Source organism: Aquila chrysaetos, chromosome 9, assembly GCF_900496995.4.
Source record: "Aquila chrysaetos chrysaetos chromosome 9, bAquChr1.4, whole genome shotgun sequence".
Classification (NCBI taxonomy): Eukaryota; Metazoa; Chordata; class Aves; order Accipitriformes; family Accipitridae; genus Aquila; species Aquila chrysaetos.
The window spans coordinates 30,146,111-30,161,117 of record NC_044012.1 but is presented as its reverse complement, the minus strand read 5'-3'; the positions used below and the strand labels follow the sequence as shown (position 1 = coordinate 30,161,117).

Sequence of the window (15,007 nt, the reverse complement as noted above, 5' to 3'; positions counted from 1 at the left end):
CATGTTTATGTGTCTATGCTTCTTAATTGATTTTATGCTAAACTATGCTAGCATAAAGTAATTATTAAAACAAAAATTTAATCAAACTATCTAATGAGCCAATGAATATAGACCCTTTTTTTAAGAACCAAGGGGACAATTAAAATGGGGTGAAGGAGGATATAGTCTACTAATATGTTGAATGATTAATGATTGAGTAATGACTTTTTATCAAAAAGATATCTATTTAAAACTGAATTTCTGCTTAATATGTATAGAAAATGCATTGCAAGGCCTTCAAAATGCTACATAAGGCTTCTATCAACTGGAAACACATAGTAATATAAAAAAATAGAAACATGGTCCCTACACAAAATATTGAGCTGCAAGTTAATTTATCTTGTTGATCTTGGGTTAGCTTTACATCTTAAGTAATGTTATTTCTTTAAATAGAATTGCACATTTTAGTTATTTCTTTCAAAATATAAATGCCACATTGTTACCTAGAGTGATGATTTGATTCCTTAAATTGGATTTTCACATATGCTAAGTAATCCATAGCAAGTTACTCTTTGTCTCCCTTATAATGGCCTGGTTTTCATATCATGATTTGTTATATGATATGTAATAAACCACACATAACTGTACCTAGTTTGGGAATGGGATAGTCCCTGAGAAAAATAAGCATGCTGCTGCATTTGAAAACCAAGAATGTTGAATTAGGATAATACCAAGTCTTATTTGGGAGAGAACTTACAGGTCTGTAAGTGTTTTTGCAGTCTCAGTCCAGGCCCACCTTGGCCTCTCATCTGCCTCCCTCAGGCGTCTGTTGCTCAAGCTCTGCCTATTAAATCTCATACTGCACTTGTGTACATCACAGTAGGTCTTTTACTTCTCTTGCACTGGTTATGCATGTTAAATCAAATTAGACTGCAAAAAGCTAGACTGCAGATTTCAATGTAAAATATTGCTTGAAGACCACGGCATTCAGGAGCTGAAGAACCTTGTTTCTCAAAGACCAGCTCCAAGCCCACTGAAGACCATGGGAGCTCTCCGCTAAATTAGTAGTCTTTGAGTTGCCTCCTATAATTTACATAGCTTTGTGCCGAAATGACCACAAGCACACCACTGCATAGTAAACTTGTAGTCTGCCTATTGCTTTGATTTAAATATAAAAATATTTACACTGAAACATAATGTTAGATTATTAATTATAATTAACAAGAATAAAGTGTTAAGGGTTAAAAAATCCCAGTGTGTTACAAGTCTCTAGTTTTAGTCCCTGAAATGTAAAATGAAATCATTAGAAATATATGTCACTACTACAATTACGAAAATATTGAATTTAGCGGTATTTTCTCTGGGAGAGTGAGAGGCATCTGCTAATATGAAGTATTACTTTGCATTGGTAGCCAGGCAGTGCCAGTGCCATAAAAACATAGGCATCAGAGAAGATAAGATGGCCCTTAATCATTCCTGGACAGTAGGATGTTTTATATCCCACAGCTGCATCACTGGAAAATATACTTGTCTAAAATCATTTTACTGTGGTGCAAATAGTCCCTGGACTTTGCACAGCAGTCTAATCCTCATCACTACTCTATGTGCTACAACAAATTTACTATAGATGCTTTGGATCCACAGAATTCAAAGACCTGCTAAAATCAGGGATTTTTTTTTTCATCCATTTAAAAAAGAAAAAAAAAAGAAAAAAATTCCCATTGTTTCAAACTGCAAGCATAAGCTGCATGAAAACTTATCAATATTTGCTGATTTGATCCCCTGCTTACATGCCCACACACTCCCCTCCCTTTTCAGTGTTTCCTCTTGCACACTCACAGGAAAGGCTGGTCTCCTCCAAGTCCAACTGTCCCATTGAAAGATTCCAAGTGAGACAGAAGAGTATTCTCAGCACAGCCCCAGCCTCCCACTCACTAATTGGAGGCCATTCCCCATTTTGTGGAGCCTTGATGCTCCCCCATGGAGAACTCGGGACTGTGGGTTCCAGTCTTGGACTGTGGTGACAGCAGGAGAGTAAACAGAGCTGATAGAATTTGACAGGTCTATTCTTTTCTTAAAATCATTCAGTCTAAAAGATTTTCTTTTACATAATCCAAAGTGTTTTCTCATGAAGTAGGACAAATACTGCTCTGCATTTATGGTGCAGTTCAGATTTTATGCATTTTTATCAGAATTTGCCACTATTAAATGAGGTCAAATAATTCATTTTAAAGCTGCATTAAAGAAATCACAAGTCGGTTAAAAACTTTAGAGAACTGGGATCTTTGAGTTCAAAATGTTTAACAGACAATTTAAAGTAGTTTTTAAAAGCAGATGACTTCTGAATAAAAGAAGAAACTCTTACAATTCCTTTACTGGCAGTAAGATAAATCCTATCTTTCTCCCCCCAAAACAGTGCTTTTTCTGTAGCTATGAGTTAAAAAATAGTTCTCTCCATAAAGAGGGTCTTTGTTAAGGTGGTATGTTCTTCAGGGCACTGAAGATACAGACTTAAATATAAGTACCCAGAAGTCTCTCTCATACATACCCTTCATTAAATACTGAATAATTTCTTTACAAATATTTACATAGCCAACAAAAATGCCTAGAGCAAATAGTGCTTTAATAAACAGCAAAACAGAGTTCCACAAACCTTTTTCCACAGTGGCTTCAGAGAGTATAACAAATCACTTGTTGAGCTGCAAGAGGCTGCAGTGCAGTGTTTGCATTTTGAATAGAGAGAGGCTGATAGAAGAATACCTGCGGCAGACCACTTTTACCCATAGAAATGGGTGAAAACACCCTCAGGCTGGGAGGAAGGAGATAGTCTCTCACTCCTCATTTTAAAACAAGAATTTTTAATTTTTTTTTTACTGTGAGAACTGGATCGTGTTCTGCTATTCTGTATTTCTTGGAACTTTGCATCATGTGACAAGATGTAACCTAACTTAACCCAGTGCACTGTAATTCATGCAGAACTATCCCATGACTTCTAACAATACTTTTGAACAATAAATGGGTGCCTAGAGGTATAGGTAAATTATCAAAGGCTGTTGACAAATCCAGGTTTGTTCCCATCGATATTAGAAGACCTTTGACATGTCAGTGCTTTGGACTTCTACATAAGTACTTGTTTTAATGAAAAGCTCTTCTAGTGTCTATTGCACTTAATTTAGTCTCTCCATGACTGCTTCATAACAATGCAAAATGTGATCTGAAAGGGAACTTTTAGGTAATTATTATTTAACAAGAATATCCTTCTCTGGCAACACTCATACAGTAGGGAGAGTATACTGGAAGGTCAACCCAAGGTTTTGAAGGTGTATTTATCAAACATAGTTTAGTATCAAAATACTTTAAACAGGAACGCTTCTAAATGTAATGCATTGTAACCCCTCACCACCTTAGAAATCTACTTTACAGTGGAGAAAAAATGCAGTTAACTCTTTTAAAAAAAAAAAAGTTCTATATGCTAAGGCTTTTTTTTAGGAAATAATGGGAAAACAACATCCGTTAGCAGGCTGTGACAGTGCAGTGCGTATTTTTGAAATCAGTAAACGCCTCACCTGTATTCCTGTGAAGGGTGGTGATTTTGCCCTGAATTCCTAATGATTCCTGACATTATGGACGGGATATCACTTTCTATCATCTCCTTGGCAAAAGACAAGAAAACAGAAAGAAGCCGTTCAGGCAGCAGTAGCTATCCAGCACTTCAGCAGCGGGCAGAAGACAACAAAACCCCAGCCGAAACCCAGGACTATAGGAAAGTAAAGCCCAACTTATATTACCTTTACCTCCGGGTGCACTGGTTTTATTTGGGCCAGGCAATGGAGTAAAAGGTTTTACGGGGGGGGGGGGGGGGGACGGACGACGGGACGGACGGACGACGGGGGGACACGACACCAAACAACCACCCCCAAAAAGCAGCTCAGAATGGGAACCTTGCCCCTGATGGAGGGAGCATCAATGGACCGCGGGCACGGCAAGGCAGTTCGGATGTCAGAGGGCTGTCGGTACCGGGAGCACCAGAGTCAGCCGGGGGAACACTCCCGCCTCTGGGCTGCTCTTAAACTCCCATAAAAGCATCCGCGTAGCATTTATGAAAAGCAAGCTGCGGTAACGTGCAATGGTCTAAGTACGTCCAGGCTGCCCCCCAAGGAAGAGAGGAGGGAGTCCGGCGGGAACCGAGCCCCGGTGCCCGCGAAGCTGCCCCGAGGGCTCTCCCGAGCCCTTGGCGGCGGCAGCCAAGGAGGATCCCCGCGTCCCGCCGCCCCGACACCCCGCACCCCGGCCTGCCCGCACCTCCCGGCCGAGCGCTGCTTGCTCCTTCCACAAACCTGGCGGGCCGGGGCCCGGGGGCCCGGCCGGAGCTCCGCGGCTGCGGCCCGGCGCGGCGGGGTCTCCCTCTGAGGAGGGGGGGCGGGGGGGGTTGCGGGGAAAGGGCGGGGGGGACGGGGGCGGGCTGGAGCTGGCCCTGAAGGGGATGGAGCCGGCGGTGGCGGCTCGGAGCCGCGGCGAGTCGGCGGCGGGGCCGGGCTCCAGCCAGTTTTTAAATTTCCCTCTCAGGAGCTGTCCAGCCTGGAGCATGCGCGGCCGGGGGCCGCCCGCAGGGTCAGGGCCGGGGCAGGGCCGGGGGAACGCGGCGTTTTCCCGGCAGCCGCCGCAGCGCTGCGCCCCCCCCCCCCCAGGCCCGCCCTGCTAGCGCCCGGGGGACCTGGCCATGGGGAGGGCGAAGGGGTTGGGCAGGGGAATTTGAAAGAAAAAGAACCAAAAAAAAAAAAAAAAAAAAAAAATCCCACCCCCAAAACCCAAACAGCCCAACTTCTTGCAACTTTCCAGAGAGAGGAAGGGGGAGGGGGACCCACCCAGCGCGTTCAAACGGGCACCGGCCGTTTGAGCGGGGCGGCGGGAATAAATGTGTGAGGGGGAGCGGGGCGGGGGCCGCTCTGGGGACCGCCGTGGCCCCGGCGGAGAGCCGCCCGCCCGCCCGCCGGAGCTGGGGCGACACCTCGGAGGGAGCTTGCGCCGGTGTCCGCAGACCCCGCTGCCCCGCTCGGTTCGCGGCGGGAAAGCGTGGGCAGGCAGCGCCTGGGTCCGCCTCTCCCCGCCCGCCGCCGGCGCTCGCCTTCCCCGCCGCTGATCCCGCCGTGCCTGGGTCCGGCCTCCACTCCCTGCCCCTCCGCGGGAAGATGCCCGGGAGCGGCCGGTAGACTTTCTCTCAGGCGGGCCCGGCGGCGGGCAGCGCCCGGCGGGAGGGAGCCGGGGCAGCCGCCGGTGGAGGCGGGGAGGCTCCGTGCCGCCCGTCCCGCCGCCTCTTCAGCGGCGAGGGGCTGCGACGCTGGGGTGTGAGGAAACCGGCCCAGCGCTGGCTGCCGCGACGGGTGTGGGGGGGAGAAGATGGCTTCCCGCGCGGGGAGCGGGGAGCAGGGACCTGGACCTGCCGGGGGGTGAGGAGGAAGCGTGTCCCTGCCCCAGTGGAGAGGGGACGGCTCTCCCCGTGGGCCTGCGGCCGGGGAGGCGAGAGGGCTTTCCCCGTTGTGGGGTGGGCAGAGGCCAAGGGGAAGCGTTCCTCTCCCTGGCAGGGCGAGAGGGCACCCGTGGGGACGGAGGGTGGTGGGGCTGGGAGTGCCAGGCGGCCAGGAGGGCCCTCCGTGGTCTGGAGACTGGGCCACAGGGTGCCTTGTAGGTGTGGGCACCTTTCTTTAGCTAATTTAATACATAAATAGGAAATAGAAGAATTCATTCTGACAGCTGTACTTTTACATCCTCTTTCACCAGAGGCTTTTTAAGTGCAGTGCACCCCTCAGATAGTGAAGTCTGTCCTGACCTCAGGCCTTTACTGTCAGTGTTACCTCCCCGTACTGGATAGATGGGTGTGAAACAGCCGAACCAAGGTCCAGCCCCATGCCGGTGGAGGGTCAGCCCCAGAAACTATTGGCCTGGACTTGCGGGGTCTTTTCTGGAGACCAGACTTTTCTTCCCATAAGCCCGTCATCAAAACAGGTGCCAGCTTTACTTGTCATGAAAGGTGGCGTTTATGTAGAAGCAGTCCAAAATCAGTGATGAAACCAGGTCATGTGGACTCTGCATAGCAAAGCATAAACGTGGAAATACTTTAAATATACTTGCAGCATGAAAACCCAGAAGACTCATTAGAAATTTATTTCCTTGTGCTTGACAGTTTACCACACAGTATAGAGGGAGTGAAATGTGAAGACAGGGGAGATCTTTTCTTCTGCTCTTAATGAGAATCTGTTCACTTCGATGAGCATCAAATCTCTCTCTGTTAATTACTGTCAATAGAAATGGAGAGTAATCAATACTTCTCAGCATCAAGGCCTATACCAGGCACATATGGAGAACCAAAAAGCAGAATAAAAGAAAAAGTCATAGTACTGCTAGAGCCTAAGGCATAGAGTTTGCACAGTTGCAAGTGTTCCCTTAATTAGAGTGGTATGTCGTGCCGCTTTTATAACTTATTACAAGGTCATCTTATAGTTGTTATATACTTACCTCGTAACTTAAAAAAATGCTTTTTTAAAAAAATGCATTCCTGTAGCTTAATATTTGCAGGAGGGGTAAAGATAGAACATGCCATTTCTTTTATTAGACTTTCTTGGAATCTGCTCAAGCCATTGTGTTGAACTTTTCGCTTGACTGGTTTCCTTGTAGCAATACATTCAGTGCACAAATTCGCTTCTGTTATTCAGGTGATTTGCATACCTCCTGCTTGGAACGGCCAGATTATAACAGGTAAGGAGTAGAAGGGTGACTTATACCCATCTTGCTCACTAGGGGAGCTTAAACTGAAATGTGAAGGGATAAAGAGCTTAGTTCTCCAAACACTTAGAAGAGTACATAGCATGTTGCAACAAGGAAAGTTCTGGTTAAATATTACGAAGCAAGTTTTCACAATGAGGGGAGCCCAACATTGCAACGGGACCCAGAGGGGTGGTGAGTCCCTGCCCTTGGAGATACTCAGAATTTGACTGGACAGAGCTCTGAGCAAATCAATCTGCTTTGGCCCTGCTTTGAGCATAGGTTTAGAGCACAGACCTCCAGAGGTCCCTTCCAACCTAAATTACCCTGTGATTCCATAATGGTGGCATATACTACTCCTTGGGAAACATGCACATGAATATTTGCAGGCTGGGATTTTTGTGACTGTTAAGCAGAGCAGGTGGTGGAGTCTGCCAGTTACCAGGTGAAACACTTAAAATTATCAAACAGTTTTAAAAGCAGGGTTTCCTTAATAAGCAGCTGGCCTTAGAAGTTATCATGAATGTTTTTGCTGTTACTTACGTATATTTTTCAGAAATTCTTTGACTGTTTTGTGTTATGTCAGCTCGAAGTTTGAATGCAGGTAAACCGCAAATTGATGATTGGATTTAGAGAGGTTGCCTGTAGCCAGTTTTTCCCTGTTTTAGGTGTTTTCTCAGCAGTTAATGTTACATGGGAGACATTATGCTGCCTAAGAGAATAGCATGAAAAGGGATATCAGTGAGTATTATTTTCTTATATACATTAGCTAGGTTCCTTTTCGTTATTTAAAATGAGAGAATACAAGATATGGACAATTGCTGTTTTCATTTACAGTCTTGTCTAAGTTAAAGAATAGGGCAAGTTCGCCTGATGCAACTGAAATTATTTTTACAGTGAATATTGGCAGAGAAATGTGTATTAGAAATTGGATGAATAGAAATACCTATCACCTCATTTACTTTGGCAGCATATAAAATCACATGTAGCCTTTAAAATAATGTAATGTTCAGCAAATAAATTATTCCTTTCTTTGGAGTAAATAGTTTGTAGCAAATAATGCAGTAAAACAACAGAGACGAAAGAGGGATTTGCTTTGTAAAGGCACTGACTTTCTTCTGTGTGAATTTCTCCTAAAATTATCTTGCATTTCTAGACTATCGTTTAAAATGTAGTAGTTTCCTTTGAACGGTGAACTGAATTCAATTTGCTACCAGCTGAGGTCATCATAAAACAAGTTTGTTTTATTTTCCATGCTCTCAAGTGTGCTTTAGGAGACAAGTCAAAAAAAAAGGCAAGGGAGAGTTGAGGAACCCTCAAAAGCAGAGACCTATGAGAACTCTGTGAAGACTTTGATGACCTCTGTGTTACCATCTAGTCGGGCTGTAAAATCAAAATATTTCCCCCACCTCAGTCCTGTTTGGCCTGGGACTCATGGTTTCTCTGTTGAACCCAGCATGGCTGAAAAGCAGCTTCATGTTAACTCATCATCTTTTTTGTAAAAGGACATTAGCGTATCCTGACCCTCGATCTTCTTATTCCTTGCTTGCCATGTGTTCTGATGATGGTTTTCATCTTTCTTTGGCTGAGTATCTAAAATGTGTGGGGAAAATAATGATGTGAATTAAGATCAGTGTCCTCTATTTAGTGAAATGGGGTACTTCTAAAAGCGGTTAATGCTTCTTAAAAAGGAATAATTTCCTTGCACACTTCAAGCCAGCTTTGTTTTATGTGAAAGAGTGGATTCTTTAGCTCCTCCTTTATTTACCCTGTGTCTTTACAATTCATCCCTCCATTCCCCTCAGTACAGCAGTGAAATATTCTGTTTACATTTTAAACTGCAACTTCATCATGCAAATTCTCAGTCCCTGAACAAGATGGGAAGTACGTTATAGTTCATCCCCCTACCAGTGCACAGATTCTAAGTTTGTGTTTGTGTTCTTTCCCTCAGAAATAAAAAGCAGCTATTTCAATTACCCAAAGGTTCTTTTCCTGAGACATGTGCATTCATATCTGAATGAAACTAATGTGCAAGTGGATTCTGTACAACACATTTTAAATACAGGAAACTTTACAAGCTTCCTCCTTTTATTACAATGCAAAAGCACTGACCGTTTTTTTATTTTAGAATACTGTATCGTAACAAATTATACTTAAAAATCATTTAGTGTGAAATTGCAGATTAATCCCATAGGGATGGGGTTTTAGCACTCGTCTAGCCACTTGGGAGCATACAGATGGTGAATCTGAGTTTTACAAAAGGCACAATCGCTGATTACATGCATGGATGTAACGGACAAAAAGGCCTTCCTCATGGCTAAGGTAAGGAAAATACACTGGAGGTCCTAGTGCCTGGCTTGTTCAGAATTTTTACATTTTAAAAATGCCTTTACTGTTGAAAAGTTTCATAATATGTATCACAAAGAAAGGGAAGCCTGCTTTTTACTCCCTTTAGGGTCCCATTTTTACTTTCTAAGGCAATTGCTACTTTTCTTGATGTTGTTTTGTTTTACTGCAACTTTAGGCAACAAACAAATGGTGATTCCTTTAGAAGGAGTTTGGCAGCTTCTAACTATCACTGTCCTTGTTACTAAAACTAATGCCTGCTGTTCTCTATTCAGCAGGGAGAAAGTTGTCTTGCTCTGCCTGAAGTGCTGGTAGTCTGGCCTGTAAGAAATGAATCTTCATTGAATCCTCATGAAGATGATATTGCTGCCCTGTATAGCCATGAAGTTACAACCGCCATTGGACCTACTCACTAATTTTAATGTAAAATTATTAATACTTGGGAACAAAATCCATCATACTGTGTAATCCATCATAGTGTGTCCAGATTCATTAGGGTAAGGTGTGTCATCAGAAGGAGAAGCTTCTTTGCTGGTATCCCAGCTTAATTTTTCTATGGGTTAAGATGCAGTTTTTAGAATGCAGTGTTACTGAATAATTCTGAAGTTTAGAAAAAAAAAAATTAGTTGGGGGTAGCTGCTCTGTCTACCTCAACTGTCTCATTATACTCACATGTATCTTAGAATTTCTCTAAAATACTAAACAAAACTATGTATTTGATATATAATTTCTTTTGAGGCTGAAACCATCTCACTACTGTACCTTTGCAGAGTGCCTGGAAAAATGGGCCTGGGGCTTCTAAATGCCCCTGTAACACAAATAATACAGAGCCGTTACAATATGCGCTTTAAGAGCTGGCAGAACCACAAAAACAGACCCACTAGGTCACACAAAGCCTGACAATCTGTTTATAATTTAGCCACTTAAACCTAAGCATAGCACAATTTTATCTTTGTGAGTGGTCTACAAGAATATTTTGCCTTGATACATGTCTATTTTGGGGCAAAACATAGTTTATAGATAGTGTAATTGTGCAGTGCAATGGTTATTATATACAATATTATGAAGCAAGTGTTGTGACAAGAGGATTCTGGTTGGCTGGCATGTTTTCCACCACTTCAAATGTCCAACATAATTGCCCTTATCACAGGCTGTTAGCAGATTTTAACCCTCAAAATTTCATTAACGAGAAAGAGATCTCTGAGAAATGTACTTTTAGTGTATTTTTACTTAGCCTCCAGCAAAATAGTTACTTTCAGAAGTACAGTGCCTAATACAAGATTGTAGAGAAGAGAAAAATTGGGACTGAAGCTAAAATTGCTTCCTTGAACCATTCTGTTGTCTATAGATATTGTGCCATGTAGGAAAATTAGTATCAGCATGTGTAGAAGGTAATATCCCCTTCTTAAAACATGTAGGTGTAAAAGGTTGGAATAAAAACTTATTGTCACCCTGAATTTTTAATGTCCTAAATTTAGACAGTCAAGTTAGAACAAATCCTTGTACTATGTCAGCATAGTATTAATGCTTTTATTTTGCATTTTGGGGTTAAAATGTATACTTTTAAAATTATCTTTTTTTTTCCAAACACAGAAGAAAATCAATATGCTGCTGGCTGCTGGATATAATTTACAGTGTACTTTGTCATTGAAAGAGACTATTTCAGCAACAGACCATGCTGCTGACAAAATCATCAGTTTTGATCTCTTTATTGCTCTTTTGTAGACTGTGGTTTATTTAGAGCTGAAGAAGAATACTGCAGAGAATCATGTGTAGGTCTCACCTATTTCTTCACCGTAGTAATGAGCTTTTCCTAAAATAGTCCTGATTGTTTTCAGCAAATCTCCATGGGTTGTATTGTGCAGATAATGACCATGAATGCTTTTATCTATACCTATGCTCACATAAAGTTTTTCCTTTTTGGAGATGAAAAGTCAGGAAAGAAGAAAAAAGGAAAACTTTGCAGCTACCTGCTTTCAGCTTTGGCTAAATATACAACTTTTTGTCACAGAAGCAATGAATGTTGTCTACGTAAGTACTTTGGGAATTTTGGCTCTGAGAGGCTATTCATTACCTCAGTTGGAGGCACAGCTGAATCTTCAGGCCTTGAAAAACTAAATCAGTTGCTTCACACAGTGATGGACACCTGGAGCATAACTGATAGCATCAGAAAGAGCCCAGTCTGATCCACCTTGCTTCCCAGCAAGGCTGCTGTAATGTCTAACCTTGACAGAGTGGAATTAAGTTTGCCTGGTATGCTATATGCTGAGCCGCACAGAGAGACAGGCATCATCTGAAGACCCCAATGTGGCGACATACAAACTGATACTTCTTACATAGAAATGTAGTGACAAGACAACAGCTAGAAAAAGGCCAAAGTCTAGTTTGGGATTTAAAATTTTGCAGAACTCATATTTTCTTGATCGCATTAAGTTTATTAACCATGAGTAGTAATACTCAAGTAGAGTACTCTTTAAGGTTTCTGGAGAAAAATGTTAATAACAAATACATAATTTTTTCTTGGTTTCTATTTCTGCAATATTTTCAGTATATACACTGACACATTTTATCTCAAGTAAAAAGTAACACCCGTAGGATGTTGGGGTAATAGTCTAAATGTGGAAAGCCAAATACAGTATGATAAAGGGCTTTCATAATTTGTGACATAACGATTGATTTCCATTTTCTTCCTAGCTTCTGTAAATCTTAGGTGAACGTGTAACTAGTTTTATGCGTGTATCATAGCTCATAAAAGCAAATCGACTTCCCTGCCAGTTGTTCAAGGACGTTGGGTGTTTTGTGGGATTCCTGGTTCTGTGTATGTGAGTATTTGCATAACTATAACTTTACAGGTGGAAGTATCCTGCAGAAACCAATGCTGTGATAATTCCTTTGAAGTCAGTGAGACTATCCACATGAGCGAAGATAAGCATGGACATATTTTTCTAAGGATCTAAGACTGAAAATTTAGGACCCCTTCTCTTAATAAGGCTATCATCAAATTAACATAATCAAGAAGTAGTCAGTTCTATTATGAACAGCTTCTCTAGCAGGTATCCTGCTACCTCAGCATTTCTTTTCTAAACAATGTCACAATTTAGATGAGTGTTGTTTCATGTTTTCATGACACAGAAATCTAATTAAACCATTTCTGCACCTTCCCTGACCAAAATTCTTAATTTCAGTAATTAGAAGACACCACAGTACAGACATGCTGTTTCATCAGACTTTAGGCTACGAGACTTAAAACTAACATTTTCAAAAGCATTTCATGGTTTGAAAGAATGGTCAATTAACCTTCAGTTTCCTGAGGGGAACCCTGCAAAGAACTGTCAACAGTTCAGTTTAGAGAGATTTGTCCAGTGACCTACAAGGCCACTAAGTTCACGAATGCATGTAACAGTGTCATCATAGATTTGTTTCCTGGGTTACTATCACAAGAGAATAAACCAATTGTTTGGCAGTTTCTGCTACAGTACATAGGTGACCAACTGAATGGTGGGAAGTGCCCCAGTGCTGCGATGCCCTGCAGTATAGCCTGTTCAAAACTAGAACCGCTCGACAGGAAAAAAAAATCTTCAGTATCTTCAAGATGAATTATGTGTCTCTCTCTTCCTTCCCTAAGGTTCTTTTTTTTTAAGTTGGGGCCGGGGGGAATTCGTCGACTGCCTGCTGAGTTTCTTTGTATTTCAAATTGTCTTCAAATGGCAGTGTAAGATAAATGTCTGATTATTCTAGTGGTGACAGTCTTCAGATTTAAGTGAGAACAACATCTCACTTTTTATTCCAAACTAAGGGCATTGTGTGGAGCAATAGAAATTGATTCAGGAGATGCACCTGCTGAAGAAAGGCATACCCATTCTGAGCCCTTTAAGAAAGATTACACCGTCAAGCTACAGTGAGCTGATTTTATTGTGAAATTGAAAAGAAACCAAGGGTCTAGTCCTGGCCGTTGAAGTAAAAAGAATCTCTAGTTTCATGAGGGAGGCGGAACTAGCCATAAATAAAATTATCTTCTATGTAGGATTTGATACATGGAAACTGAAATCTAGCAGTTGGCATTTGGCTTTGCTTTTACTTCAGTGCTATATAAACACAGGATTGTAGCACGATCTTGCAAGCTGCATGGAGAAGTGATTTTTTTTTTTTTCTTTTACTCAGCATCAGAATGTTATCCCTGGCTGACTTGGCAAATGGAAGTTTGATGTATTCATTCTTGTCTTTACTGGTTGCCTGTTGTGTGGATTATTTCAGTGCTTTGCTACGCATGACTTTTAACACCATATATCCTTCTGTGAAGCTAAGTATCTAATTTAAAATACCAGGCAATTCTAAATTATGACACTGTGCCATTGGGTGGAATGAAAATAGTTCAGTGTCATGTGAACATGGAATTCCTACATTAAATCTGATTTTCCCAGCTTTTGTCATTTTGTCATACCCTTAGCGCTTTCACAAGTATTGTCAGGGTTGTTGCTTCATGATTGTAACTGTGTATAGCACAGTTTAAAACACTTCAGTTGATCCTCTGTGATGCTCCAAACTTAAAATTTTAATATATGAAGTAATCAGGAGGGTTTGCTTAAGCATTGTTTTGAATGCACATCTGTATCTTTGGTTAAGATTTCATTCATCATAGTGTGCACTGTTGTCCAAAGTAGTTCAGTTTATTACAGGGGGCTCTGATTAGAATATATATAGTCATAGTTTACCCAATAACATAGGAATGTAGCAAAAAAAATTACTTCTTTAAACTGAAAAATATTTACATTTTAGTGTTCCCTAAAACCTAAGAAATGTCACAATGTTTACAGAATGTCTTCTAGTGTGTAATATTAGGGTTTCATTACCTTCCTTTTAAGTTATGATTTAAAAGAAAGAAATCTAGTCCAAATGCCTTTTCTCATCATCTTTTTCATTTTTTCATTGTCTCCCTTGAATATTGAGAACTGATACCAAAGGTGGTTCTTATTCCCTCCAAATACGTATAGCAGAGGGTCATTTTTGAGCAGCTGAGGGAATCGGATAATTTGTGCAACAATTAATATATTCAATAATGCTTTTGGGGGGCTAAAATACACATATATGTGTATACACACAGTGTGTGTGTATATATATATACACACACACATGCAGGTGCATGAGTACAAGGCCACAGAGATCCCTCTACGTTGTTATCTTCCACAGTCAACACTTCATGTAAATATGGATACGTACACGTATCCACTCATACACCTGAATTCCCACCAGAGACACACAGCTGTGCATCCTAAGAGCAGGTTTTGTACTGAGTGCAGGTGACACCTGCTACAAATAACAGAATTCTCCAAAACCTCAGTGCTTCTGTTTTCCCAAGTGCTGCGTGACATGAGCTGGGTATACTTCAGACTAGAGGAAATACGTACAATGTAACATTAGTTTTTTAAAACTATCATTTCTAAGGATTGTAATTGAAATCTATGCCCTGTTCTTCTGAGTGTTACACAGATGTAGAGATAGTCATGGCTCATGCTCCAAAGACCCTCTTGCCTATGTTGATTCCCATGTGAGTATAGCCATTGAGTAGCAAACAGATGTATGGGTCAAGTCAAGTAGGTTGTCACCCAGAGCCTGGGGTGACTGCCTCTCAGTGCTTTCAACCAAGGGAAGACACTGGAGGAAGGGAATAACATTGGTTCTTTGTATTGCCTATGCTGTATTTTAGCAATGACGTGTTTGTGTTGTTCTAATGTGGCCATAGAGAGTCCCCTTGTGAGGTTCTTCGCTTACGAGAAGGGAAGTATGAAGAAAAACAATGGGTCAAATTATAAATTTGCACATTCCTTCAGAATAAGTCACACTGGAGAGAAGCTCAAATGCTCAGCTGTTCTTTCTTTCCTCAGAAATCACAGAGAACAGATTTAAAATGCAAAGCATGACTTTG

The 15,007-nt window shown here is 41.8% G+C and overlaps 1 long non-coding RNA gene across 1 annotated transcript; it reads left to right on the top strand.

The window, feature by feature from the left end:
- Window positions 1-5,884: 5,884 nt before the first annotated feature.
- Window positions 5,885-10,118, top strand: LOC115346078. Its single transcript, XR_003925014.2, has 3 exons — window positions 5,885-5,982; window positions 6,690-6,732; window positions 9,360-10,118. It is a non-coding gene; the product is annotated as an uncharacterized LOC115346078 (long non-coding RNA).
- The last annotated feature ends 4,889 nt before the right edge of the window (window positions 10,119-15,007 follow it).